Here is a 27,517-nt window from a genome sequence, read left to right as displayed (position 1 = left end):
TGTGCTGTGCCAGCTGAAGGAGGAGGAATGATACTGAAGACACTCGGGGTGAACTATACCTGCCCTGTTTCCCAGCTGGAGTTCCAGCTTGTCTCAGTGCGCACATGTACCAGGTAAGAGCTCCCATTGGTTGTAATGTAACTACTGGTAACAGGATCTTTCTACAAATAATATTACAAAACACATGGCGTAACATTGCAGAGACCTGAAACAGAAACCCGATGCATTTTTCTTCTCTTTGTCCTAAATTTGAAGCTGTGGGCGCGAGTCGTCCACCAGAGAGGATTATAATCACCTCTCATTGGACTTCAGCTCTGAGCGCACCTTGCTAAGCAGCCTAGCACTCACTTTCAAAGTCAGCACGTAGGGTTTAGCCCTGGGTGTAGAGACTAACACCCAGGGCAAGCTGCCCACTGCCTCAGAATACGGTATCTTATTATTGAAGTGGTATCACTCATTTTGTAATACTTCTGTTTCTAACCCAGGGCGAAAAGGTTGAATGAATTCACATGTGCGGGCTGCAAAGGCCTCTACAGCTCAAAAGTGGAGCAGTTCCACACACTGCCTCTGTGAGTTGCCTCTTTATAACCTCTCATAACACTGGCAGTGTTTAATGACAAGAGTGGTCATTGTGCCCTGAGACTTTAAGAGTAGTTACCTTCCTGAGCAGGTTGAAGGACTTAGGGATGAGCACAACCGAACAAATTTCACTCATCTGTTATTTTGTTGACTGGTTTCATTGTCCGTCTGTTCCTCTCTCTTCCTCTCTGTCTCTGAGCAGTGTGCTGGTTCTGCACCTGAAGAGGTTCGGAGGACCTGGGGGTTGGAGAAGCTGGAGACTCCTCTTTTGTTTCCTTAGATATTTATAGACCCATGAATTATGGTCATCTGGGTCTAAAAGACATCCACTTCTTTGTGTACTCACAGAATGACAAAATAACTTATACCTGACCAAGATGGCTGCCATTTCCAGCACTTTCTAGAGTTATGAAGGTTTATGACAGGCCACTCTCTGTTTCTAGGTTATTGTATCTCCATGTGTGTACTGATTTGATTGCTGGTTCTTCTTCACAGGTTGCCTAACATTGGCAACACTTGCTTCCTAAATGCCACCCTGCAGTGCCTCCTGGTCCTGCCTTCCTTCTCAAAGGAAATCCTACGCCAGGAACAACTCTGGAACTCCTCCCCCTTCTCCAACCTGCTCAGGTAAAGGGAAGGCTCAAAAGCAGACACACCCCCACCCACGATTTGTGGTCTTAAATTAAAGAAGGGACACTCTTTTCACGGCACTCGTAGCCGGTTAGGAAAGCATTTTTGCTAACCCTAACCCTTTCCCTAACCACGTCATATTCCGCTGTGTATTGCATTTATTTAATTATTTCAATTTTTCCCTTCGGAATCTTCATAACCCGCCGGAACAACAATGACACGATGATTATGATGTAGATATTTGTAGGCCAATTTGGAAACTGTAGAATGACTACATTGCCCGTAATATAATGCTCATCGACTGAACATTCCACATGTAGTTTGGGAAATTTGGTAGTTTTTAAAATGCTCTGCAATTGAGAGCAGTATCCAAACCAAATATATTAGGAGAATAAACAACACATTTTTGTTGTTTTGCTTCACTGTCAGTCCTCTAAGGTGAAATTGCATTGAATCGAATGAATCATTTCTAATGATGGGGTGCGGCTAGATAAAAAAATATTTGGATAAACTCATCTGCCTCTTCAGCCGTAAGCCCGTATAGGTTGACACCATCCAGTCAGCTGCTAATTTACTCTCTGTCTCCCCTACGGGTGTCTGTCTGATGTGCACCGTTTGGGTCTACCTGACAGTGGCGCAAACCAGGCCTCAAAAGCAGACCTCATGTGGAAGGTCAAGTACTCCTTGTCGGGATATGATTTGAAGTATCTGGGGACACGCAACAGGTAACTGAGGCACTACTCTCTTCTGAACATGCACTCTTTGTGCAAGGGTTCATTTTCTCTCAATAATTAGATTTTATCTTGGTATTTTTCTTTCTTCTCAAAGGACGCACACGAGTTACTTGTGAATATGCTGTGCTGTGCCAGCTGAAGGAGGAGGGAATGATACTGAAGACACTCGGGGTGAACTATACCTGCCCTGTTTCCCAGCTGGAGTTCCAGCTTGTCTCAGTGCGCACATGTACCAGGTAAGAGCTCCCATTGGTTGTAATGTAACTACTGGTAACAGGATCTTTCTACAAATAATATTACAAAACACATGGCGTAACATTGCAGAGACCTGAAACAGAAACCCGATGCATTTTTCTTCTCTTTGTCCTAAATTTGAAGCTGTGGGCGCGAGTCGTCCACCAGAGAGGATTATAATCACCTCTCATTGGACTTCAGCTCTGAGCGCACCTTGCTAAGCAGCCTAGCACTCACTTTCAAAGTCAGCACGTAGGGTTTAGCCCTGGGTGTAGAGACTAACACCCAGGGCAAGCTGCCCACTGCCTCAGAATACGGTATCTTATTATTGAAGTGGTATCACTCATTTTGTAATACTTCTGTTTCTAACCCAGGGCGAAAAGGTTGAATGAATTCACATGTGCGGGCTGCAAAGGCCTCTACAGCTCAAAAGTGGAGCAGTTCCACACACTGCCTCTGTGAGTTGCCTCTTTATAACCTCTCATAACACTGGCAGTGTTTAATGACAAGAGTGGTCATTGTGCCCTGAGACTTTAAGAGTAGTTACCTTCCTGAGCAGGTTGAAGGACTTAGGGATGAGCACAACCGAACAAATTTCACTCATCTGTTATTTTGTTGACTGGTTTCATTGTCCGTCTGTTCCTCTCTCTTCCTCTCTGTCTCTGAGCAGTGTGCTGGTTCTGCACCTGAAGAGGTTCGGAGGACCTGGGGGGTTGGAGAAGCTGGAGACTCCTCTTTGTTTCCTTAGATATTTATAGACCCATGAATTATGGTCATCTGGGTCTAAAAGACATCCACTTCTTTGTGTACTCACAGAATGACAAAATAACTTATACCTGACCAAGATGGCTGCCATTTCCAGCACTTTCTAGAGTTATGAAGGTTTATGACAGGCCACTCTCTGTTTCTAGGTTATTGTATCTCCATGTGTGTACTGATTTGATTGCTGGTTCTTCTTCACAGGTTGCCTAACATTGGCAACACTTGCTTCCTAAATGCCACCCTGCAGTGCCTCCTGGTCCTGCCTTCCTTCTCAAAGGAAATCCTACGCCAGGAACAACTCTGGAACTCCTCCCCCTTCTCCAACCTGCTCAGGTAAAGGGAAGGCTCAAAAGCAGACACACCCCCACCCACGATTTGTGGTCTTAAATTAAAGAAGGGACACTCTTTTCACGGCACTCGTAGCCGGTTAGGAAAGCATTTTTGCTAACCCTAACCCTTTCCCTAACCACGTCATATTCCGCTGTGTATTGCATTTATTTAATTATTTCAATTTTTCCCTTCGGAATCTTCATAACCCGCCGGAACAACAATGACACGATGATTATGATGTAGATATTTGTAGGCCAATTTGGAAACTGTAGAATGACTACATTGCCCGTAATATAATGCTCATCGACTGAACATTCCACATGTAGTTTGGGAAATTTGGTAGTTTTTAAAATGCTCTGCAATTGAGAGCAGTATCCAAACCAAATATATTAGGAGAATAAACAACACATTTTTGTTGTTTTGCTTCACTGTCAGTCCTCTAAGGTGAAATTGCATTGAATCGAATGAATCATTTCTAATGATGGGGTGCGGCTAGATAAAAAAATATTTGGATAAACTCATCTGCCTCTTCAGCCGTAAGCCCGTATAGGTTGACACCATCCAGTCAGCTGCTAATTTACTCTCTGTCTCCCCTACGGGTGTCTGTCTGATGTGCACCGTTTGGGTCTACCTGACAGTGGCGCAAACCAGGCCTCAAAAGCAGACCTCATGTGGAAGGTCAAGTACTCCTTGTCGGGATATGATTTGAAGTATCTGGGGGACACGCAACAGGTAACTGAGGCACTACTCTCTTCTGAACATGCACTCTTTGTGCAAGGGTTCATTTTCTCTCAATAATTAGATTTTATCTTGGTATTTTTCTTTCTTCTCAAAGGACGCACACGAGTTACTTGTGAATATGCTGTGCTGTGCCAGCTGAAGGAGGAGGGAATGATACTGAAGACACTCGGGGTGAACTATACCTGCCCTGTTTCCCAGCTGGAGTTCCAGCTTGTCTCAGTGCGCACATGTACCAGGTAAGAGCTCCCATTGGTTGTAATGTAACTACTGGTAACAGGATCTTTCTACAAATAATATTACAAAACACATGGCGTAACATTGCAGAGACCTGAAACAGAAACCCGATGCATTTTTCTTCTCTTTGTCCTAAATTTGAAGCTGTGGGCGCGAGTCGTCCACCAGAGAGGATTATAATCACCTCTCATTGGACTTCAGCTCTGAGCGCACCTTGCTAAGCAGCCTAGCACTCACTTTCAAAGTCAGCACGTAGGGTTTAGCCCTGGGTGTAGAGACTAACACCCAGGGCAAGCTGCCCACTGCCTCAGAATACGGTATCTTATTATTGAAGTGGTATCACTCATTTTGTAATACTTCTGTTTCTAACCCAGGGCGAAAAGGTTGAATGAATTCACATGTGCGGGCTGCAAAGGCCTCTACAGCTCAAAAGTGGAGCAGTTCCACACACTGCCTCTGTGAGTTGCCTCTTTATAACCCCTCATAACACTGGCAGTGTTTAATGACAAGAGTGGTCATTGTGCCCTGAGACTTTAAGAGTAGTTACCTTCCTGAGCAGGTTGAAGGACTTAGGGATGAGCACAACCGAACAAATTTCACTCATCTGTTATTTTGTTGACTGGTTTCATTGTCCGTCTGTTCCTCTCTCTTCCTCTCTGTCTCTGAGCAGTGTGCTGGTTCTGCACCTGAAGAGGTTCGGAGGACCTGGGGGGTTGGAGAAGCTGGAGACTCCTCTTTTGTTTCCTTAGATATTTATAGACCCATGAATTATGGTCATCTGGGTCTAAAAGACATCCACTTCTTTGTGTACTCACAGAATGACAAAATAACTTATACCTGACCAAGATGGCTGCCATTTCCAGCACTTTCTAGAGTTATGAAGGTTTATGACAGGCCACTCTCTGTTTCTAGGTTATTGTATCTCCATGTGTGTACTGATTTGATTGCTGGTTCTTCTTCACAGGTTGCCTAACATTGGCAACACTTGCTTCCTAAATGCCACCCTGCAGTGCCTCCTGGTCCTGCCTTCCTTCTCAAAGGAAATCCTACGCCAGGAACAACTCTGGAACTCCTCCCCTTCTCCAACCTGCTCAGGTAAAGGGAAGGCTCAAAAGCAGACACACCCCCACCCACGATTTGTGGTCTTAAATTAAAGAAGGGACACTCTTTTCACGGCACTCGTAGCCGGTTAGGAAAGCATTTTTGCTAACCCTAACCCTTTCCCTAACCACGTCATATTCCGCTGTGTATTGCATTTATTTAATTATTTCAATTTTTCCTTTCGGAATCTTCATAACCCGCCGGAACAACAATGACACGATGATTATGATGTAGATATTTGTAGGCCAATTTGGAAACTGTAGAATGACTACATTGCCCGTAATATAATGCTCATCGACTGAACATTCCACATGTAGTTTGGGAAATTTGGTAGTTTTTAAAATGCTCTGCAATTGAGAGCAGTATCCAAACCAAATATATTAGGAGAATAAACAACACATTTTTGTTGTTTTGCTTCACTGTCAGTCCTCTAAGGTGAAATTGCATTGAATCGAATGAATCATTTCTAATGATGGGGTGCGGCTAGATAAAAAAATATTTGGATAAACTCATCTGCCTCTTCAGCCGTAAGCCCGTATAGGTTGACACCATCCAGTCAGCTGCTAATTTACTCTCTGTCTCCCCCTACGGGTGTCTGTCTGATGTGCACCGTTTGGGTCTACCTGACAGTGGCGCAAACCAGGCCTCAAAAGCAGACCTCATGTGGAAGGTCAAGTACTCCTTGTCGGGATATGATTTGAAGTATCTGGGGGACACGCAACAGGTAACTGAGGCACTACTCTCTTCTGAACATGCACTCTTTGTGCAAGGGTTCATTTTCTCTCAATAATTAGATTTTATCTTGGTATTTTTCTTTCTTCTCAAAGGACGCACACGAGTTACTTGTGAATATGCTGTGCTGTGCCAGCTGAAGGAGGAGGGAATGATACTGAAGACACTCGGGGTGAACTATACCTGCCCTGTTTCCCAGCTGGAGTTCCAGCTTGTCTCAGTGCGCACATGTACCAGGTAAGAGCTCCCATTGGTTGTAATGTAACTACTGGTAACAGGATCTTTCTACAAATAATATTACAAAACACATGGCGTAACATTGCAGAGACCTGAAACAGAAACCCGATGCATTTTTCTTCTCTTTGTCCTAAATTTGAAGCTGTGGGCGCGAGTCGTCCACCAGAGAGGATTATAATCACCTCTCATTGGACTTCAGCTCTGAGCGCACCTTGCTAAGCAGCCTAGCACTCACTTTCAAAGTCAGCACGTAGGGTTTAGCCCTGGGTGTAGAGACTAACACCCAGGGCAAGCTGCCCACTGCCTCAGAATACGGTATCTTATTATTGAAGTGGTATCACTCATTTTGTAATACTTCTGTTTCTAACCCAGGGCGAAAAGGTTGAATGAATTCACATGTGCGGGCTGCAAAGGCCTCTACAGCTCAAAAGTGGAGCAGTTCCACACACTGCCTCTGTGAGTTGCCTCTTTATAACCTCTCATAACACTGGCAGTGTTTAATGACAAGAGTGGTCATTGTGCCCTGAGACTTTAAGAGTAGTTACCTTCCTGAGCAGGTTGAAGGACTTAGGGATGAGCACAACCGAACAAATTTCACTCATCTGTTATTTTGTTGACTGGTTTCATTGTCCGTCTGTTCCTCTCTCTTCCTCTCTGTCTCTGAGCAGTGTGCTGGTTCTGCACCTGAAGAGGTTCGGAGGACCTGGGGGTTGGAGAAGCTGGAGACTCCTCTTTTGTTTCCTTAGATATTTATAGACCCATGAATTATGGTCATCTGGGTCTAAAAGACATCCACTTCTTTGTGTACTCACAGAATGACAAAATAACTTATACCTGACCAAGATGGCTGCCATTTCCAGCACTTTCTAGAGTTATGAAGGTTTATGACAGGCCACTCTCTGTTTCTAGGTTATTGTATCTCCATGTGTGTACTGATTTGATTGCTGGTTCTTCTTCACAGGTTGCCTAACATTGGCAACACTTGCTTCCTAAATGCCACCCTGCAGTGCCTCCTGGTCCTGCCTTCCTTCTCAAAGGAAATCCTACGCCAGGAACAACTCTGGAACTCCTCCCCCTTCTCCAACCTGCTCAGGTAAAGGGAAGGCTCAAAAGCAGACACACCCCCACCCACGATTTGTGGTCTTAAATTAAAGAAGGGACACTCTTTTCACGGCACTCGTAGCCGGTTAGGAAAGCATTTTTGCTAACCCTAACCCTTTCCCTAACCACGTCATATTCCGCTGTGTATTGCATTTATTTAATTATTTCAATTTTTCCCTTCGGAATCTTCATAACCCGCCGGAACAACAATGACACGATGATTATGATGTAGATATTTGTAGGCCAATTTGGAAACTGTAGAATGACTACATTGCCCGTAATATAATGCTCATCGACTGAACATTCCACATGTAGTTTGGGAAATTTGGTAGTTTTTAAAATGCTCTGCAATTGAGAGCAGTATCCAAACCAAATATATTAGGAGAATAAACAACACATTTTTGTTGTTTTGCTTCACTGTCAGTCCTCTAAGGTGAAATTGCATTGAATCGAATGAATCATTTCTAATGATGGGGTGCGGCTAGATAAAAAAATATTTGGATAAACTCATCTGCCTCTTCAGCCGTAAGCCCGTATAGGTTGACACCATCCAGTCAGCTGCTAATTTACTCTCTGTCTCCCCTACGGGTGTCTGTCTGATGTGCACCGTTTGGGTCTACCTGACAGTGGCGCAAACCAGGCCTCAAAAGCAGACCTCATGTGGAAGGTCAAGTACTCCTTGTCGGGATATGATTTGAAGTATCTGGGGGACACGCAACAGGTAACTGAGGCACTACTCTCTTCTGAACATGCACTCTTTGTGCAAGGGTTCATTTTCTCTCAATAATTAGATTTTATCTTGGTATTTTTCTTTCTTCTCAAAGGACGCACACGAGTTACTTGTGAATATGCTGTGCTGTGCCAGCTGAAGGAGGAGGGAATGATACTGAAGACACTCGGGGTGAACTATACCTGCCCTGTTTCCCAGCTGGAGTTCCAGCTTGTCTCAGTGCGCACATGTACCAGGTAAGAGCTCCCATTGGTTGTAATGTAACTACTGGTAACAGGATCTTTCTACAAATAATATTACAAAACACATGGCGTAACATTGCAGAGACCTGAAACAGAAACCCGATGCATTTTCTTCTCTTTGTCCTAAATTTGAAGCTGTGGGCGCGAGTCGTCCACCAGAGAGGATTATAATCACCTCTCATTGGACTTCAGCTCTGAGCGCACCTTGCTAAGCAGCCTAGCACTCACTTTCAAAGTCAGCACGTAGGGTTTAGCCCTGGGTGTAGAGACTAACACCCAGGGCAAGCTGCCCACTGCCTCAGAATACGGTATCTTATTATTGAAGTGGTATCACTCATTTTGTAATACTTCTGTTTCTAACCCAGGGCGAAAAGGTTGAATGAATTCACATGTGCGGGCTGCAAAGGCCTCTACAGCTCAAAAGTGGAGCAGTTCCACACACTGCCTCTGTGAGTTGCCTCTTTATAACCTCTCATAACACTGGCAGTGTTTAATGACAAGAGTGGTCATTGTGCCCTGAGACTTTAAGAGTAGTTACCTTCCTGAGCAGGTTGAAGGACTTAGGGATGAGCACAACCGAACAAATTTCACTCATCTGTTATTTTGTTGACTGGTTTCATTGTCCGTCTGTTCCTCTCTCTTCCTCTCTGTCTCTGAGCAGTGTGCTGGTTCTGCACCTGAAGAGGTTCGGAGGACCTGGGGGTTGGAGAAGCTGGAGACTCCTCTTTTGTTTCCTTAGATATTTATAGACCCATGAATTATGGTCATCTGGGTCTAAAAGACATCCACTTCTTTGTGTACTCACAGAATGACAAAATAACTTATACCTGACCAAGATGGCTGCCATTTCCAGCACTTTCTAGAGTTATGAAGGTTTATGACAGGCCACTCTCTGTTTCTAGGTTATTGTATCTCCATGTGTGTACTGATTTGATTGCTGGTTCTTCTTCACAGGTTGCCTAACATTGGCAACACTTGCTTCCTAAATGCCACCCTGCAGTGCCTCCTGGTCCTGCCTTCCTTCTCAAAGGAAATCCTACGCCAGGAACAACTCTGGAACTCCTCCCCCTTCTCCAACCTGCTCAGGTAAAGGGAAGGCTCAAAAGCAGACACACCCCCACCCACGATTTGTGGTCTTAAATTAAAGAAGGGACACTCTTTTCACGGCACTCGTAGCCGGTTAGGAAAGCATTTTTGCTAACCCTAACCCTTTCCCTAACCACGTCATATTCCGCTGTGTATTGCATTTATTTAATTATTTCAATTTTTCCCTTCGGAATCTTCATAACCCGCCGGAACAACAATGACACGATGATTATGATGTAGATATTTGTAGGCCAATTTGGAAACTGTAGAATGACTACATTGCCCGTAATATAATGCTCATCGACTGAACATTCCACATGTAGTTTGGGAAATTTGGTAGTTTTTAAAATGCTCTGCAATTGAGAGCAGTATCCAAACCAAATATATTAGGAGAATAAACAACACATTTTTGTTGTTTTGCTTCACTGTCAGTCCTCTAAGGTGAAATTGCATTGAATCGAATGAATCATTTCTAATGATGGGGTGCGGCTAGATAAAAAAATATTTGGATAAACTCATCTGCCTCTTCAGCCGTAAGCCCGTATAGGTTGACACCATCCAGTCAGCTGCTAATTTACTCTCTGTCTCCCCTACGGGTGTCTGTCTGATGTGCACCGTTTGGGTCTACCTGACAGTGGCGCAAACCAGGCCTCAAAAGCAGACCTCATGTGGAAGGTCAAGTACTCCTTGTCGGGATATGATTTGAAGTATCTGGGGGACACGCAACAGGTAACTGAGGCACTACTCTCTTCTGAACATGCACTCTTTGTGCAAGGGTTCATTTTCTCTCAATAATTAGATTTTATCTTGGTATTTTTCTTTCTTCTCAAAGGACGCACACGAGTTACTTGTGAATATGCTGTGCTGTGCCAGCTGAAGGAGGAGGGAATGATACTGAAGACACTCGGGGTGAACTATACCTGCCCTGTTTCCCAGCTGGAGTTCCAGCTTGTCTCAGTGCGCACATGTACCAGGTAAGAGCTCCCATTGGTTGTAATGTAACTACTGGTAACAGGATCTTTCTACAAATAATATTACAAAACACATGGCGTAACATTGCAGAGACCTGAAACAGAAACCCGATGCATTTTTCTTCTCTTTGTCCTAAATTTGAAGCTGTGGGCGCGAGTCGTCCACCAGAGAGGATTATAATCACCTCTCATTGGACTTCAGCTCTGAGCGCACCTTGCTAAGCAGCCTAGCACTCACTTTCAAAGTCAGCACGTAGGGTTTAGCCCTGGGTGTAGAGACTAACACCCAGGGCAAGCTGCCCACTGCCTCAGAATACGGTATCTTATTATTGAAGTGGTATCACTCATTTTGTAATACTTCTGTTTCTAACCCAGGGCGAAAAGGTTGAATGAATTCACATGTGCGGGCTGCAAAGGCCTCTACAGCTCAAAAGTGGAGCAGTTCCACACACTGCCTCTGTGAGTTGCCTCTTTATAACCTCTCATAACACTGGCAGTGTTTAATGACAAGAGTGGTCATTGTGCCCTGAGACTTTAAGAGTAGTTACCTTCCTGAGCAGGTTGAAGGACTTAGGGATGAGCACAACCGAACAAATTTCACTCATCTGTTATTTTGTTGACTGGTTTCATTGTCCGTCTGTTCCTCTCTCTTCCTCTCTGTCTCTGAGCAGTGTGCTGGTTCTGCACCTGAAGAGGTTCGGAGGACCTGGGGGTTGGAGAAGCTGGAGACTCCTCTTTTGTTTCCTTAGATATTTATAGACCCATGAATTATGGTCATCTGGGTCTAAAAGACATCCACTTCTTTGTGTACTCACAGAATGACAAAATAACTTATACCTGACCAAGATGGCTGCCATTTCCAGCACTTTCTAGAGTTATGAAGGTTTATGACAGGCCACTCTCTGTTTCTAGGTTATTGTATCTCCATGTGTGTACTGATTTGATTGCTGGTTCTTCTTCACAGGTTGCCTAACATTGGCAACACTTGCTTCCTAAATGCCACCCTGCAGTGCCTCCTGGTCCTGCCTTCCTTCTCAAAGGAAATCCTACGCCAGGAACAACTCTGGAACTCCTCCCCCTTCTCCAACCTGCTCAGGTAAAGGGAAGGCTCAAAAGCAGACACACCCCCACCCACGATTTGTGGTCTTAAATTAAAGAAGGGACACTCTTTTCACGGCACTCGTAGCCGGTTAGGAAAGCATTTTTGCTAACCCTAACCCTTTCCCTAACCACGTCATATTCCGCTGTGTATTGCATTTATTTAATTATTTCAATTTTTCCCTTCGGAATCTTCATAACCCGCCGGAACAACAATGACACGATGATTATGATGTAGATATTTGTAGGCCAATTTGGAAACTGTAGAATGACTACATTGCCCGTAATATAATGCTCATCGACTGAACATTCCACATGTAGTTTGGGAAATTTGGTAGTTTTTAAAATGCTCTGCAATTGAGAGCAGTATCCAAACCAAATATATTAGGAGAATAAACAACACATTTTTGTTGTTTTGCTTCACTGTCAGTCCTCTAAGGTGAAATTGCATTGAATCGAATGAATCATTTCTAATGATGGGGTGCGGCTAGATAAAAAAATATTTGGATAAACTCATCTGCCTCTTCAGCCGTAAGCCCGTATAGGTTGACACCATCCAGTCAGCTGCTAATTTACTCTCTGTCTCCCCTACGGGTGTCTGTCTGATGTGCACCGTTTGGGTCTACCTGACAGTGGCGCAAACCAGGCCTCAAAAGCAGACCTCATGTGGAAGGTCAAGTACTCCTTGTCGGGATATGATTTGAAGTATCTGGGGGACACGCAACAGGTAACTGAGGCACTACTCTCTTCTGAACATGCACTCTTTGTGCAAGGGTTCATTTTCTCTCAATAATTAGATTTTATCTTGGTATTTTTCTTTCTTCTCAAAGGACGCACACGAGTTACTTGTGAATATGCTGTGCTGTGCCAGCTGAAGGAGGAGGGAATGATACTGAAGACACTCGGGGTGAACTATACCTGCCCTGTTTCCCAGCTGGAGTTCCAGCTTGTCTCAGTGCGCACATGTACCAGGTAAGAGCTCCCATTGGTTGTAATGTAACTACTGGTAACAGGATCTTTCTACAAATAATATTACAAAACACATGGCGTAACATTGCAGAGACCTGAAACAGAAACCCGATGCATTTTTCTTCTCTTTGTCCTAAATTTGAAGCTGTGGGCGCGAGTCGTCCACCAGAGAGGATTATAATCACCTCTCATTGGACTTCAGCTCTGAGCGCACCTTGCTAAGCAGCCTAGCACTCACTTTCAAAGTCAGCACGTAGGGTTTAGCCCTGGGTGTAGAGACTAACACCCAGGGCAAGCTGCCCACTGCCTCAGAATACGGTATCTTATTATTGAAGTGGTATCACTCATTTTGTAATACTTCTGTTTCTAACCCAGGGCGAAAAGGTTGAATGAATTCACATGTGCGGGCTGCAAAGGCCTCTACAGCTCAAAAGTGGAGCAGTTCCACACACTGCCTCTGTGAGTTGCCTCTTTATAACCTCTCATAACACTGGCAGTGTTTAATGACAAGAGTGGTCATTGTGCCCTGAGACTTTAAGAGTAGTTACCTTCCTGAGCAGGTTGAAGGACTTAGGGATGAGCACAACCGAACAAATTTCACTCATCTGTTATTTTGTTGACTGGTTTCATTGTCCGTCTGTTCCTCTCTCTTCCTCTCTGTCTCTGAGCAGTGTGCTGGTTCTGCACCTGAAGAGGTTCGGAGGACCTGGGGGTTGGAGAAGCTGGAGACTCCTCTTTTGTTTCCTTAGATATTTATAGACCCATGAATTATGGTCATCTGGGTCTAAAAGACATCCACTTCTTTGTGTACTCACAGAATGACAAAATAACTTATACCTGACCAAGATGGCTGCCATTTCCAGCACTTTCTAGAGTTATGAAGGTTTATGACAGGCCACTCTCTGTTTCTAGGTTATTGTATCTCCATGTGTGTACTGATTTGATTGCTGGTTCTTCTTCACAGGTTGCCTAACATTGGCAACACTTGCTTCCTAAATGCCACCCTGCAGTGCCTCCTGGTCCTGCCTTCCTTCTCAAAGGAAATCCTACGCCAGGAACAACTCTGGAACTCCTCCCCCTTCTCCAACCTGCTCAGGTAAAGGGAAGGCTCAAAAGCAGACACACCCCCACCCACGATTTGTGGTCTTAAATTAAAGAAGGGACACTCTTTTCACGGCACTCGTAGCCGGTTAGGAAAGCATTTTTGCTAACCCTAACCCTTTCCCTAACCACGTCATATTCCGCTGTGTATTGCATTTATTTAATTATTTCAATTTTTCCCTTCGGAATCTTCATAACCCGCCGGAACAACAATGACACGATGATTATGATGTAGATATTTGTAGGCCAATTTGGAAACTGTAGAATGACTACATTGCCCGTAATATAATGCTCATCGACTGAACATTCCACATGTAGTTTGGGAAATTTGGTAGTTTTTAAAATGCTCTGCAATTGAGAGCAGTATCCAAACCAAATATATTAGGAGAATAAACAACACATTTTTGTTGTTTTGCTTCACTGTCAGTCCTCTAAGGTGAAATTGCATTGAATCGAATGAATCATTTCTAATGATGGGGTGCGGCTAGATAAAAAAATATTTGGATAAACTCATCTGCCTCTTCAGCCGTAAGCCCGTATAGGTTGACACCATCCAGTCAGCTGCTAATTTACTCTCTGTCTCCCCTACGGGTGTCTGTCTGATGTGCACCGTTTGGGTCTACCTGACAGTGGCGCAAACCAGGCCTCAAAAGCAGACCTCATGTGGAAGGTCAAGTACTCCTTGTCGGGATATGATTTGAAGTATCTGGGGGACACGCAACAGGTAACTGAGGCACTACTCTCTTCTGAACATGCACTCTTTGTGCAAGGGTTCATTTTCTCTCAATAATTAGATTTTATCTTGGTATTTTTCTTTCTTCTCAAAGGACGCACACGAGTTACTTGTGAATATGCTGTGCTGTGCCAGCTGAAGGAGGAGGGAATGATACTGAAGACACTCGGGGTGAACTATACCTGCCCTGTTTCCCAGCTGGAGTTCCAGCTTGTCTCAGTGCGCACATGTACCAGGTAAGAGCTCCCATTGGTTGTAATGTAACTACTGGTAACAGGATCTTTCTACAAATAATATTACAAAACACATGGCGTAACATTGCAGAGACCTGAAACAGAAACCCGATGCATTTTTCTTCTCTTTGTCCTAAATTTGAAGCTGTGGGCGCGAGTCGTCCACCAGAGAGGATTATAATCACCTCTCATTGGACTTCAGCTCTGAGCGCACCTTGCTAAGCAGCCTAGCACTCACTTTCAAAGTCAGCACGTAGGGTTTAGCCCTGGGTGTAGAGACTAACACCCAGGGCAAGCTGCCCACTGCCTCAGAATACGGTATCTTATTATTGAAGTGGTATCACTCATTTTGTAATACTTCTGTTTCTAACCCAGGGCGAAAAGGTTGAATGAATTCACATGTGCGGGCTGCAAAGGCCTCTACAGCTCAAAAGTGGAGCAGTTCCACACACTGCCTCTGTGAGTTGCCTCTTTATAACCTCTCATAACACTGGCAGTGTTTAATGACAAGAGTGGTCATTGTGCCCTGAGACTTTAAGAGTAGTTACCTTCCTGAGCAGGTTGAAGGACTTAGGGATGAGCACAACCGAACAAATTTCACTCATCTGTTATTTTGTTGACTGGTTTCATTGTCCGTCTGTTCCTCTCTCTTCCTCTCTGTCTCTGAGCAGTGTGCTGGTTCTGCACCTGAAGAGGTTCGGAGGACCTGGGGGTTGGAGAAGCTGGAGACTCCTCTTTTGTTTCCTTAGATATTTATAGACCCATGAATTATGGTCATCTGGGTCTAAAAGACATCCACTTCTTTGTGTACTCACAGAATGACAAAATAACTTATACCTGACCAAGATGGCTGCCATTTCCAGCACTTTCTAGAGTTATGAAGGTTTATGACAGGCCACTCTCTGTTTCTAGGTTATTGTATCTCCATGTGTGTACTGATTTGATTGCTGGTTCTTCTTCACAGGTTGCCTAACATTGGCAACACTTGCTTCCTAAATGCCACCCTGCAGTGCCTCCTGGTCCTGCCTTCCTTCTCAAAGGAAATCCTACGCCAGGAACAACTCTGGAACTCCTCCCCTTCTCCAACCTGCTCAGGTAAAGGGAAGGCTCAAAAGCAGACACACCCCCACCCACGATTTGTGGTCTTAAATTAAAGAAGGGACACTCTTTTCACGGCACTCGTAGCCGGTTAGGAAAGCATTTTTGCTAACCCTAACCCTTTCCCTAACCACGTCATATTCCGCTGTGTATTGCATTTATTTAATTATTTCAATTTTTCCCTTCGGAATCTTCATAACCCGCCGGAACAACAATGACACGATGATTATGATGTAGATATTTGTAGGCCAATTTGGAAACTGTAGAATGACTACATTGCCCGTAATATAATGCTCATCGACTGAACATTCCACATGTAGTTTGGGAAATTTGGTAGTTTTTAAAATGCTCTGCAATTGAGAGCAGTATCCAAACCAAATATATTAGGAGAATAAACAACACATTTTTGTTGTTTTGCTTCACTGTCAGTCCTCTAAGGTGAAATTGCATTGAATCGAATGAATCATTTCTAATGATGGGGTGCGGCTAGATAAAAAAATATTTGGATAAACTCATCTGCCTCTTCAGCCGTAAGCCCGTATAGGTTGACACCATCCAGTCAGCTGCTAATTTACTCTCTGTCTCCCCTACGGGTGTCTGTCTGATGTGCACCGTTTGGGTCTACCTGACAGTGGCGCAAACCAGGCCTCAAAAGCAGACCTCATGTGGAAGGTCAAGTACTCCTTGTCGGGATATGATTTGAAGTATCTGGGGGACACGCAACAGGTAACTGAGGCACTACTCTCTTCTGAACATGCACTCTTTGTGCAAGGGTTCATTTTCTCTCAATAATTAGATTTTATCTTGGTATTTTTCTTTCTTCTCAAAGGACGCACACGAGTTACTTGTGAATATGCTGTGCTGTGCCAGCTGAAGGAGGAGGGAATGATACTGAAGACACTCGGGTGAACTATACCTGCCCTGTTTCCCAGCTGGAGTTCCAGCTTGTCTCAGTGCGCACATGTACCAGGTAAGAGCTCCCATTGGTTGTAATGTAACTACTGGTAACAGGATCTTTCTACAAATAATATTACAAAACACATGGCGTAACATTGCAGAGACCTGAAACAGAAACCCGATGCATTTTTCTTCTCTTTGTCCTAAATTTGAAGCTGTGGGCGCGAGTCGTCCACCAGAGAGGATTATAATCACCTCTCATTGGACTTCAGCTCTGAGCGCACCTTGCTAAGCAGCCTAGCACTCACTTTCAAAGTCAGCACGTAGGGTTTAGCCCTGGGTGTAGAGACTAACACCCAGGGCAAGCTGCCCACTGCCTCAGAATACGGTATCTTATTATTGAAGTGGTATCACTCATTTTGTAATACTTCTGTTTCTAACCCAGGGCGAAAAGGTTGAATGAATTCACATGTGCGGGCTGCAAAGGCCTCTACAGCTCAAAAGTGGAGCAGTTCCACACACTGCCTCTGTGAGTTGCCTCTTTATAACCTCTCATAACACTGGCAGTGTTTAATGACAAGAGTGGTCATTGTGCCCTGAGACTTTAAGAGTAGTTACCTTCCTGAGCAGGTTGAAGGACTTAGGGATGAGCACAACCGAACAAATTTCACTCATCTGTTATTTTGTTGACTGGTTTCATTGTCCGTCTGTTCCTCTCTCTTCCTCTCTGTCTCTGAGCAGTGTGCTGGTTCTGCACCTGAAGAGGTTCGGAGGACCTGGGGGTTGGAGAAGCTGGAGACTCCTCTTTTGTTTCCTTAGATATTTATAGACCCATGAATTATGGTCATCTGGGTCTAAAAGACATCCACTTCTTTGTGTACTCACAGAATGACAAAATAACTTATACCTGACCAAGATGGCTGCCATTTCCAGCACTTTCTAGAGTTATGAAGGTTTATGACAGGCCACTCTCTGTTTCTAGGTTATTGTATCTCCATGTGTGTACTGATTTGATTGCTGGTTCTTCTTCACAGGTTGCCTAACATTGGCAACACTTGCTTCCTAAATGCCACCCTGCAGTGCCTCCTGGTCCTGCCTTCCTTCTCAAAGGAAATCCTACGCCAGGAACAACTCTGGAACTCCTCCCCCTTCTCCAACCTGCTCAGGTAAAGGGAAGGCTCAAAAGCAGACACACCCCCACCCACGATTTGTGGTCTTAAATTAAAGAAGGGACACTCTTTTCACGGCACTCGTAGCCGGTTAGGAAAGCATTTTTGCTAACCCTAACCCTTTCCCTAACCACGTCATATTCCGCTGTGTATTGCATTTATTTAATTATTTCAATTTTTCCCTTCGGAATCTTCATAACCCGCCGGAACAACAATGACACGATGATTATGATGTAGATATTTGTAGGCCAATTTGGAAACTGTAGAATGACTACATTGCCCGTAATATAATGCTCATCGACTGAACATTCCACATGTAGTTTGGGAAATTTGGTAGTTTTTAAAATGCTCTGCAATTGAGAGCAGTATCCAAACCAAATATATTAGGAGAATAAACAACACATTTTTGTTGTTTTGCTTCACTGTCAGTCCTCTAAGGTGAAATTGCATTGAATCGAATGAATCATTTCTAATGATGGGGTGCGGCTAGATAAAAAAATATTTGGATAAACTCATCTGCCTCTTCAGCCGTAAGCCCGTATAGGTTGACACCATCCAGTCAGCTGCTAATTTACTCTCTGTCTCCCCTACGGGTGTCTGTCTGATGTGCACCGTTTGGGTCTACCTGACAGTGGCGCAAACCAGGCCTCAAAAGCAGACCTCATTTGGAAGGTCAAGTACTCCTTGTCGGGATATGATTTGAAGTATCTGGGGGACACGCAACAGGTAACTGAGGCACTACTCTCTTCTGAACATGCACTCTTTGTGCAAGGGTTCATTTTCTCTCAATAATTAGATTTTATCTTGGTATTTTTCTTTCTTCTCAAAGGACGCACACGAGTTACTTGTGAATATGCTGTGCTGTGCCAGCTGAAGGAGGAGGGAATGATACTGAAGACACTCGGGGTGAACTATACCTGCCCTGTTTCCCAGCTGGAGTTCCAGCTTGTCTCAGTGCGCACATGTACCAGGTAAGAGCTCCCATTGGTTGTAATGTAACTACTGGTAAACAGGATCTTTCTACAAATAATATTACAAAACACATGGCGTAACATTGCAGAGACCTGAAACAGAAACCCGATGCATTTTTCTTCTCTTTGTCCTAAATTTGAAGCTGTGGGCGCGAGTCGTCCACCAGAGAGGATTATAATCACCTCTCATTGGACTTCAGCTCTGAGCGCACCTTGCTAAGCAGCCTAGCACTCACTTTCAAAGTCAGCACGTAGGGTTTAGCCCTGGGTGTAGAGACTAACACCCAGGGCAAGCTGCCCACTGCCTCAGAATACGGTATCTTATTATTGAAGTGGTATCACTCATATTGTAATACTTCTGTTTCTAACCCAGGGCGAAAAGGTTGAATGAATTCACATGTGCGGGCTGCAAAGGCCTCTACAGCTCAAAAGTGGAGCAGTTCCACACACTGCCTCTGTGAGTTGCCTCTTTATAACCTCTCATAACACTGGCAGTGTTTAATGACAAGAGTGGTCATTGTGCCCTGAGACTTTAAGAGTAGTTACCTTCCTGAGCAGGTTGAAGGACTTAGGGATGAGCACAACCGAACAAATTTCACTCATCTGTTATTTTGTTGACTGGTTTCATTGTCCGTCTGTTCCTCTCTCTTCCTCTCTGTCTCTGAGCAGTGTGCTGGTTCTGCACCTGAAGAGGTTCGGAGGACCTGGGGGGTTGGAGAAGCTGGAGACTCCTCTTTTGTTTCCTTAGATATTTATAGACCCATGAATTATGGTCATCTGGGTCTAAAAGACATCCACTTCTTTGTGTACTCACAGAATGACAAAATAACTTATACCTGACCAAGATGGCTGCCATTTCCAGCACTTTCTAGAGTTATGAAGGTTTATGACAGGCCACTCTCTGTTTCTAGGTTATTGTATCTCCATGTGTGTACTGATTTGATTGCTGGTTCTTCTTCACAGGTTGCCTAACATTGGCAACACTTGCTTCCTAAATGCCACCCTGCAGTGCCTCCTGGTCCTGCCTTCCTTCTCAAAGGAAATCCTACGCCAGGAACAACTCTGGAACTCCTCCCCCTTCTCCAACCTGCTCAGGTAAAGGGAAGGCTCAAAAGCAGACACACCCCCACCCACGATTTGTGGTCTTAAATTAAAGAAGGGACACTCTTTTCACGGCACTCGTAGCCGGTTAGGAAAGCATTTTTGCTAACCCTAACCCTTTCCCTAACCACGTCATATTCCGCTGTGTATTGCATTTATTTAATTATTTCAATTTTTCCCTTCGGAATCTTCATAACCCGCCGGAACAACAATGACACGATGATTATGATGTAGATATTTGTAGGCCAATTTGGAAACTGTAGAATGACTACATTGCCCGTAATATAATGCTCATCGACTGAACATTCCACATGTAGTTTGGGAAATTTGGTAGTTTTTAAAATGCTCTGCAATTGAGAGCAGTATCCAAACCAAATATATTAGGAGAATAAACAACACATTTTTGTTGTTTTGCTTCACTGTCAGTCCTCTAAGGTGAAATTGCATTGAATCGAATGAATCATTTCTAATGATGGGGTGCGGCTAGATAAAAAATATTTGGATAAACTCATCTGCCTCTTCAGCCGTAAGCCCGTATAGGTTGACACCATCCAGTCAGCTGCTAATTTACTCTCTGTCTCCCCTACGGGTGTCTGTCTGATGTGCACCGTTTGGGTCTACCTGACAGTGGCGCAAACCAGGCCTCAAAAGCAGACCTCATGTGGAAGGTCAAGTACTCCTTGTCGGGATATGATTTGAAGTATCTGGGGGACACGCAACAGGTAACTGAGGCACTACTCTCTTCTGAACATGCACTCTTTGTGCAAGGGTTCATTTTCTCTCAATAATTAGATTTTATCTTGGTATTTTTCTTTCTTCTCAAAGGACGCACACGAGTTACTTGTGAATATGCTGTGCTGTGCCAGCTGAAGGAGGAGGGAATGATACTGAAGACACTCGGGTGAACTATACCTGCCCTGTTTCCCAGCTGGAGTTCCAGCTTGTCTCAGTGCGCACATGTACCAGGTAAGAGCTCCCATTGGTTGTAATGTAACTACTGGTAACAGGATCTTTCTACAAATAATATTACAAAACACATGGCGTAACATTGCAGAGACCTGAAACAGAAACCCGATGCATTTTTCTTCTCTTTGTCCTAAATTTGAAGCTGTGGGCGCGAGTCGTCCACCAGAGAGGATTATAATCACCTCTCATTGGACTTCAGCTCTGAGCGCACCTTGCTAAGCAGCCTAGCACTCACTTTCAAAGTCAGCACGTAGGGTTTAGCCCTGGGTGTAGAGACTAACACCCAGGGCAAGCTGCCCACTGCCTCAGAATACGGTATCTTATTATTGAAGTGGTATCACTCATATTGTAATACTTCTGTTTCTAACCCAGGGCGAAAAGGTTGAATGAATTCACATGTGCGGGCTGCAAAGGCCTCTACAGCTCAAAAGTGGAGCAGTTCCACACACTGCCTCTGTGAGTTGCCTCTTTATAACCTCTCATAACACTGGCAGTGTTTAATGACAAGAGTGGTCATTGTGCCCTGAGACTTTAAGAGTAGTTACCTTCCTGAGCAGGTTGAAGGACTTAGGGATGAGCACAACCGAACAAATTTCACTCATCTGTTATTTTGTTGACTGGTTTCATTGTCCGTCTGTTCCTCTCTCTTCCTCTCTGTCTCTGAGCAGTGTGCTGGTTCTGCACCTGAAGAGGTTCGGAGGACCTGGGGGTTGGAGAAGCTGGAGACTCCTCTTTTGTTTCCTTAGATATTTATAGACCCATGAATTATGGTCATCTGGGTCTAAAAGACATCCACTTCTTTGTGTACTCACAGAATGACAAAATAACTTATACCTGACCAAGATGGCTGCCATTTCCAGCACTTTCTAGAGTTATGAAGGTTTATGACAGGCCACTCTCTGTTTCTAGGTTATTGTATCTCCATGTGTGTACTGATTTGATTGCTGGTTCTTCTTCACAGGTTGCCTAACATTGGCAACACTTGCTTCCTAAATGCCACCCTGCAGTGCCTCCTGGTCCTGCCTTCCTTCTCAAAGGAAATCCTACGCCAGGAACAACTCTGGAACTCCTCCCCCTTCTCCAACCTGCTCAGGTAAAGGGAAGGCTCAAAAGCAGACACACCCCCACCCACGATTTGTGGTCTTAAATTAAAGAAGGGACACTCTTTTCACGGCACTCGTAGCCGGTTAGGAAAGCATTTTTGCTAACCCTAACCCTTTCCCTAACCACGTCATATTCCGCTGTGTATTGCATTTATTTAATTATTTCAATTTTTCCCTTCGGAATCTTCATAACCCGCCGGAACAACAATGACACGATGATTATGATGTAGATATTTGTAGGCCAATTTGGAAACTGTAGAATGACTACATTGCCCGTAATATAATGCTCATCGACTGAACATTCCACATGTAGTTTGGGAAATTTGGTAGTTTTTAAAATGCTCTGCAATTGAGAGCAGTATCCAAACCAAATATATTAGGAGAATAAACAACACATTTTTGTTGTTTTGCTTCACTGTCAGTCCTCTAAGGTGAAATTGCATTGAATCGAATGAATCATTTCTAATGATGGGGTGCGGCTAGATAAAAAAATATTTGGATAAACTCATCTGCCTCTTCAGCCGTAAGCCCGTATAGGTTGACACCATCCAGTCAGCTGCTAATTTACTCTCTGTCTCCCCTACGGGTGTCTGTCTGATGTGCACCGTTTGGGTCTACCTGACAGTGGCGCAAACCAGGCCTCAAAAGCAGACCTCATGTGGAAGGTCAAGTACTCCTTGTCGGGATATGATTTGAAGTATCTGGGGGACACGCAACAGGTAACTGAGGCACTACTCTCTTCTGAACATGCACTCTTTGTGCAAGGGTTCATTTTCTCTCAATAATTAGATTTTATCTTGGTATTTTTCTTTCTTCTCAAAGGACGCACACGAGTTACTTGTGAATATGCTGTGCTGTGCCAGCTGAAGGAGGAGGGAATGATACTGAAGACACTCGGGGTGAACTATACCTGCCCTGTTTCCCAGCTGGAGTTCCAGCTTGTCTCAGTGCGCACATGTACCAGGTAAGAGCTCCCATTGGTTGTAATGTAACTACTGGTAACAGGATCTTTCTACAAATAATATTACAAAACACATGGCGTAACATTGCAGAGACCTGAAACAGAAACCCGATGCATTTTTCTTCTCTTTGTCCTAAATTTGAAGCTGTGGGCGCGAGTCGTCCACCAGAGAGGATTATAATCACCTCTCATTGGACTTCAGCTCTGAGCGCACCTTGCTAAGCAGCCTAGCACTCACTTTCAAAGTCAGCACGTAGGGTTTAGCCCTGGGTGTAGAGACTAACACCCAGGGCAAGCTGCCCACTGCCTCAGAATACGGTATCTTATTATTGAAGTGGTATCACTCATTTTGTAATACTTCTGTTTCTAACCCAGGGCGAAAAGGTTGAATGAATTCACATGTGCGGGCTGCAAAGGCCTCTACAGCTCAAAAGTGGAGCAGTTCCACACACTGCCTCTGTGAGTTGCCTCTTTATAACCTCTCATAACACTGGCAGTGTTTAATGACAAGAGTGGTCATTGTGCCCTGAGACTTTAAGAGTAGTTACCTTCCTGAGCAGGTTGAAGGACTTAGGGATGAGTACAACCGAACAAATTTCACTCATCTGTTATTTTGTTGACTGGTTTCATTGTCCGTCTGTTCCTCTCTCTTCCTCTCTGTCTCTGAGCAGTGTGCTGGTTCTGCACCTGAAGAGGTTCGGAGGACCTGGGGGGTTGGAGAAGCTGGAGACTCCTCTTTTGTTTCCTTCGGAGCTGAGGCCCTCCACCTTCTGTGGGGACACGGTGCCACCCCTGCACAGTAGCCCATAGGCCCTCACCAACCAGACCCTCGCCAGCCAAGTCTCCAGCCCACCTGGAGAGGCCAAAGATAGCGACCTCTGCTGTTCAGGTTGGTCATGGCACCACAACACTATTCTTGCTCCAAAACCACACAAGCCACCCACTCCCAAAATGGTCCTGCAGACAGATAATCTAGAAGCTACAAATTAAAATGTTTCTCAGACATCTTCAGTGATGTACGGGAGCTGTTTTAGACCAGAGCAATTCAGACAAGCGACCACGTTTTCACAGATTTTTATATGTATATTTGACCCCTCAGATTCAAATGACCAGGAACCAGGGAAAGTGCTGTGGACAGCCTCAGTGGTGAGGAGAGATAGAGAGTGAGTGAAACCAGTGAAAAATAAGTTACAACAGAACACTGAGATAGTTATGAGGAGTACACGATATAGTAGACCTCCCGCAGTAGACTAGTAGTGTAGTGGACTGTAGACAGTGTGGTGGACTGTAGCGGAAATGAGAATCCAATGATCACATGTGTTTTCTTACTGAAGAAGCAGCCAGTGAAGTCAGTGAATGGCTACTACCAGCTGACTGGCATAGTCTCTAATTTGGGAGGCTCCGCAATCTCCGGTAAGTAAATACCTTAAAACAAAAATGCCTATGCACAGTACATATGGCATAGGCTAAATCCCAAATCACTCCCATCTCCTCGCCCCTAATTTGCACATTCACACTCTGCCATATAAACAAGTATCCCAAAGCTGAGGGAGTGAAAATTATTGAGGGTGAAGGCCAGGGATAATAATAATTTGTAGCCTGCAAATTGACCATAAGAAGCCCAAACAGATATCATATTTGACTAATTTCAAACCTTGCTTACATTTCTGTACAATGATTTGCTGGTGTTTTTACATTTTTTTTTAACAATTACATTTTTTTTGCTCAGAAAACATGGGGGGACCAAATTAAGTCACCCTTGGGCTAACTGATGTAGGGTTTAATTAGACCCTCCAATAACCACTTCGGCCAGGCGAGCAAGGCTGCAGGCTTCAGAGCGAAGTGCCACCCCGACAAGCACTGCGATATGTTTAGAGTTCACACAATTTAATTCAAAGGAATGGAGAGGCATGCCTAATTATATGCCACGTGTATTTCTTTATCCCTGATTTACAAACTTGACATGTAACAGATAAAAAAAAATACCTTCCAAATGAACTGTTATAAATAACACACTCCATTTCCCACAAGAGCCTGACCTCAAGTCTGCCTTCTTTGTGCCACAGGGCACTACATTAGTGACATCTTGAATGCAAGTGGAAACTGGTTCTACTGTAACCACAGCCAGGTGTCAATGTCCAATGAAGCCACTGTGTGAAGCCACTGTGCTGAGGACCAGAGCCCAGAGTGCTTACCTGCTCTTCTATTTGTTCAGGTACGGCTTACTCCCTTTATCTATATTCTTGTGTTGCTATACATGTGTACTGTATGTACGTACAGTAAGTGGTTCCTTTCACCCTTCAGGGCAGGAGAGGAGGCCCCAGCGCGCCGGGCCAAACAGGGCCACCAGTCCCAGCCTCAACAGGGGTAGTTCCAGGCCCAGACTCAACACCCTCAGACCTGCCTCGACAGGGGTATAACCAGGCCCAGTCTCAAAACCCCCAGCCTCAACAGGGCACTGACCCAGCCTCACATCCCCAGCCCAACCTCAACACCTCCATGTTTGCCCCTCTTCATGTTTTTCCCTGACAACATTCCCACTGTTGTGTAAAAGGAAAGGAATCAGACCTCCAACCCCCCCTACAAAAAAATGATGACTGGTCTGTCAATCATGCGGCTCAAGGGAGACTTGATCTTCAACACTAGCATGAGCATCCTTTTCAGTGACATATGTCATAAATATCTGCCCTTGTTTTGACTTCACCTAATCTATAAATCGGATGTAAAAAATAAAGTATACACACTAAATGTAGAACACATGTAAATGTGGGGGATAGAGTCTCGGATTATTTAGAGCATGGGCGTCAAACTCTGGCCCGTGGGCCAAATTTGGCCTGCGGGGTAATTATATTTGGCCCGCGAGACAATACCAAATTACTACTACTACAAATTACTACTAGAGCTGGCCCACCGGTATTATACAGCGCATTCACCACTAATACTACGAATCCCATAATGCTCTGCTGTTTTCGCGCGCCAATCAGGACAGGACCCAGAAACGCTCGCTCCTCTGTGACAGTAGTCATAGCAACATAGACGCTACAACTGTCAGCGAGCTAACCCTTCCCAAAAATGGCGAAAAGAAAGGCAGAAAACAGGAGCTTTCTGGACAAGTGGGAGGCAGAATATCAAAAGACAAACCTTGTGGAGTCAACGTGGCTGTAAGTAAGGAGTACAACATTAGACGACACTATGAAACGAAACACCATGACAAATACAAGGACCTGGACATGACTCAAAGGAGCCAGAAAGTAGAGGAGATGAAAAGAAGTTTGGTTTCACAACAGAATATGTTTAAAAAAGCCACATCACAAAGCGAGGCTGCTGTAAAGGCTAGTTATATAGTGGCAGCAGAGATCGCAAAATCAGCCCAGCCCTTTAATGAGGGAGAGTTCATGAAAAAGTGCATGATGAAGGTTTGTGACCTCGTATGCCCAGAGAAAAAACAAGCATTTTCAAACGTGAGCCTGAGCAGGAACACAGTAGCTGATCGCACATGTGATCTTGCCACCAATCTGTATGACCAGCTGATGGAAAAGGGAAAAGATTTTGTTGCGTTCTCCCTCGCTGTGGATGAGAGCTGCGACGCATCTGATACTGCTCAGCTGTCAGTCTTCATCCGTGGTAGTGGACTCAAATCTGTGTGTTACGGAGGAGCTATTAGGATTCAAATCAATGCATGGCACAACCACAGGAAAGGAAATCTTTGAGGAGGTTTCCAAATGTGTAACTGAAATAAAGCTGCCGTGGGATAAACACGTTGGATTAACGACAGATGGTGCGCTAGCGATGTGCGGTAAAAAGAGTGGACTGGTGGGCATGGTTCGGGAGAAGATGCGGGAAGAGAACTGTGCAGGTGAGCTAACTGTTTACCACTGCATCATACATCAGGAAGCACTGTGTGCCAAAGCCCTAAAGATGGAACATGTTATGACCACAGTAACACATGTAGTTAACCTTATAAGAGCCAAAGGTCTAAATCACTGCCAGTTTAATTCTTTTCTGGACGAGTGTGGTTCGGAATACGCAGACGTGCCGTATCACACAGAGGTGAGATGGCTAAGTAGAGGAAAAGTACTGAACAGATGTTTCGAGCTGCGTGAGGAAATATGTCAATTCCTGGAAACCAATACAAAACCGATTGTCATTGCTAGCTAAAGTTAACCAAATATATTCTATGTTAGCTAGCAGGCCAGCCATTGAACTTCATCTGGCTAGCTAACAGCAAGCTTTAACTTGGTCTTTTTAAGGCATTTAATATTAGAGTTAGCTTACTAGCTTATTCAAATCAAATCAATCCATAGAATAGCGTTACTGGCAATACAAACCAATTGTCATAGCTAGATAGAGTTAACCAAATAGGTTCAATGTTAGCTAGTTAGCAACTAGCAATGCGAAATGGCACTCTGAGAAAACATCGCTAATGTTACACACATGTAAGTTAATGTTAGCTAGCAAGCCAGCCATCGAAGTTAGGTTGACAAACCAATTGTCATAGCTAGCTTAAATTAACCAAATAGGTTCCATGTCACCCAGCAAACAATGACCTGTCGGTACGGCAGCGTTTTTTGGGTGGCACGCCGTCAGCGGCACACGCTCATCGGTATACTAGCGTTTCTTAAGCTCTACTGAAGACAGAAGAAGAGACAACCAACTTACTAGTTACAGCATCA

General features: G+C 44.4%; 11 long non-coding RNA genes across 17 annotated transcripts; all 11 read left to right on the top strand.

The window, feature by feature from the left end:
• Positions 1-30: 30 nt before the first annotated feature.
• Positions 31-822, top strand: LOC124002595. Its single transcript, XR_006833077.1, has 3 exons — positions 31-113; positions 486-569; positions 782-822. It is a non-coding gene; the product is annotated as an uncharacterized LOC124002595 (long non-coding RNA).
• Positions 823-2,941: 2,119 nt separating this feature from the next.
• LOC124002557 lies at positions 2,942-5,274 on the top strand. Of its 2 annotated transcripts, XR_006833061.1 has the most exons (5): positions 2,942-3,272; positions 3,908-4,001; positions 4,105-4,246; positions 4,619-4,702; positions 4,915-5,274. It is a non-coding gene; the product is annotated as an uncharacterized LOC124002557 (long non-coding RNA). The 2 variants fall into 2 exon arrangements; XR_006833062.1 differs by lacking the exon at positions 2,942-3,272 and having other exon boundaries at positions 3,871-4,001.
• A 664-nt stretch (positions 5,275-5,938) lies between these two features.
• On the top strand, positions 5,939-7,023 carry LOC124004265. The gene is made up of 4 exons (XR_006833336.1): positions 5,939-6,069; positions 6,173-6,314; positions 6,687-6,770; positions 6,983-7,023. It is a non-coding gene; the product is annotated as an uncharacterized LOC124004265 (long non-coding RNA).
• A 10-nt stretch (positions 7,024-7,033) lies between these two features.
• Positions 7,034-9,089, top strand: LOC124004264. Of its 2 annotated transcripts, XR_006833334.1 has the most exons (5): positions 7,034-7,407; positions 8,043-8,136; positions 8,240-8,381; positions 8,753-8,836; positions 9,049-9,089. It is a non-coding gene; the product is annotated as an uncharacterized LOC124004264 (long non-coding RNA). The 2 variants fall into 2 exon arrangements; XR_006833335.1 differs by lacking the exon at positions 7,034-7,407 and having other exon boundaries at positions 8,006-8,136.
• A 10-nt stretch (positions 9,090-9,099) lies between these two features.
• On the top strand, positions 9,100-11,156 carry LOC124004263. Of its 2 annotated transcripts, XR_006833332.1 has the most exons (5): positions 9,100-9,473; positions 10,109-10,202; positions 10,306-10,447; positions 10,820-10,903; positions 11,116-11,156. It is a non-coding gene; the product is annotated as an uncharacterized LOC124004263 (long non-coding RNA). The 2 variants fall into 2 exon arrangements; XR_006833333.1 differs by lacking the exon at positions 9,100-9,473 and having other exon boundaries at positions 10,072-10,202.
• A 10-nt stretch (positions 11,157-11,166) lies between these two features.
• On the top strand, positions 11,167-13,223 carry LOC124004262. 2 transcript variants are annotated; one of them, XR_006833330.1, is made up of 5 exons: positions 11,167-11,540; positions 12,176-12,269; positions 12,373-12,514; positions 12,887-12,970; positions 13,183-13,223. It is a non-coding gene; the product is annotated as an uncharacterized LOC124004262 (long non-coding RNA). The 2 variants fall into 2 exon arrangements; XR_006833331.1 differs by lacking the exon at positions 11,167-11,540 and having other exon boundaries at positions 12,139-12,269.
• A 10-nt stretch (positions 13,224-13,233) lies between these two features.
• On the top strand, positions 13,234-15,290 carry LOC124004261. 2 transcript variants are annotated; one of them, XR_006833327.1, is made up of 5 exons: positions 13,234-13,607; positions 14,243-14,336; positions 14,440-14,581; positions 14,954-15,037; positions 15,250-15,290. It is a non-coding gene; the product is annotated as an uncharacterized LOC124004261 (long non-coding RNA). The 2 variants fall into 2 exon arrangements; XR_006833328.1 differs by lacking the exon at positions 13,234-13,607 and having other exon boundaries at positions 14,206-14,336.
• A 1,291-nt stretch (positions 15,291-16,581) lies between these two features.
• Positions 16,582-17,355, top strand: LOC124004242. The gene is made up of 3 exons (XR_006833321.1): positions 16,582-16,646; positions 17,019-17,102; positions 17,315-17,355. It is a non-coding gene; the product is annotated as an uncharacterized LOC124004242 (long non-coding RNA).
• A 10-nt stretch (positions 17,356-17,365) lies between these two features.
• Positions 17,366-20,713, top strand: LOC124004241. The gene is made up of 7 exons (XR_006833320.1): positions 17,366-17,739; positions 18,375-18,468; positions 18,572-18,713; positions 19,087-19,170; positions 19,383-19,808; positions 20,443-20,536; positions 20,640-20,713. It is a non-coding gene; the product is annotated as an uncharacterized LOC124004241 (long non-coding RNA).
• A 2-nt stretch (positions 20,714-20,715) lies between these two features.
• On the top strand, positions 20,716-21,489 carry LOC124004240. Its single transcript, XR_006833319.1, has 3 exons — positions 20,716-20,780; positions 21,153-21,236; positions 21,449-21,489. It is a non-coding gene; the product is annotated as an uncharacterized LOC124004240 (long non-coding RNA).
• Positions 21,490-21,499: 10 nt separating this feature from the next.
• LOC124004239 lies at positions 21,500-26,073 on the top strand. Of its 2 annotated transcripts, XR_006833317.1 has the most exons (7): positions 21,500-21,873; positions 22,509-22,602; positions 22,706-22,847; positions 23,220-23,303; positions 23,516-23,733; positions 24,911-25,059; positions 25,149-26,073. It is a non-coding gene; the product is annotated as an uncharacterized LOC124004239 (long non-coding RNA). The 2 variants fall into 2 exon arrangements; XR_006833318.1 differs by lacking the exon at positions 21,500-21,873 and having other exon boundaries at positions 22,472-22,602.
• The last annotated feature ends 1,444 nt before the right edge of the window (positions 26,074-27,517 follow it).

Source organism: Oncorhynchus gorbuscha, linkage group LG18 (assembly GCF_021184085.1).
Source record: "Oncorhynchus gorbuscha isolate QuinsamMale2020 ecotype Even-year linkage group LG18, OgorEven_v1.0, whole genome shotgun sequence".
NCBI classification, from domain to species: domain Eukaryota; kingdom Metazoa; phylum Chordata; class Actinopteri; order Salmoniformes; family Salmonidae; genus Oncorhynchus; species Oncorhynchus gorbuscha.
The sequence above is the reverse complement of the archived record's forward strand: the minus strand, read 5'-3'. Positions and strand labels throughout refer to the sequence as shown.